Here is an 806-nt window from a genome sequence, read left to right as displayed (position 1 = left end):
GCCGGACTCGCCCCGCCCCCTGCAGGAGCCGGGGCTCCCCATTGGCCGAACCAACCGCATCTGGGAGCCAGGCCGGGAGCAGGTGCGGAGACGCGTCCGGATGGCGCAGCGCAGATTTAAAAACAAGTCTGCATACATACATGCATGCATACACGCATACACACATAATAAATACAGCGGCGGCCCGAAGGCCTGGTCCCTCAGACATGGGGAGGGAGCGGGGCGGATGGGCCCTTCTTCAAAGGCAGCAAATGTAGGGGCAGTGCCCTTAAGCGGTCCACGCAGGCAAAGAAATAACCTCCTCAGGACCCCTTCCACGGGCCTCCTGGACGGAGACCCGCCATGGAGCCTGGCGCCCTGCAGCCGCAGACGCCGGAGTTTCTCAGACACCTTTGGGGCCTCCCGGGAATGGCGCCCCCTGCAGCTGAGCGCTGCCTGCAGCCAGCTGGAGCACCTGCTAGAGGGTGAGTGGCAGGGGCTTAGGGGCTGGCCTCCCGGTGGGCTGAAGTGTTTGATCCCCAGGACGGCCGTCCCTCACTGGGGGCCCGGAGTGGGGGAGCCAGCCTGCTGGGCCTCGGTGTTCCCATGTGCGCAGGGGTGACGGCACCGGCCCTTCAGGATGCAAAGACATGGCACGGAGGCGGGCTCAGCGGCCCTGCTCTTGCGGCCAGTTACCTCTTCATTCATTTCCGGGCAGGCCCAGGGTGCACGCGTGAGGGAGAGAGGACGCGCCCCTCCACCCCCCACCCGCCCCGCCATGCCGGCTCCTTTGTCCAATTCTGCACCCCAGCACATCCTCGGGCTGT

The sequence above is a fragment of the Tupaia chinensis genome, unplaced genomic scaffold (genome assembly GCF_000334495.1).
Source record: "Tupaia chinensis unplaced genomic scaffold, TupChi_1.0 Scaffold149964_2, whole genome shotgun sequence".
Taxonomy (NCBI): Eukaryota; Metazoa; Chordata; class Mammalia; order Scandentia; family Tupaiidae; genus Tupaia; species Tupaia belangeri.
Note: the sequence above shows the minus strand (reverse complement) of the source record.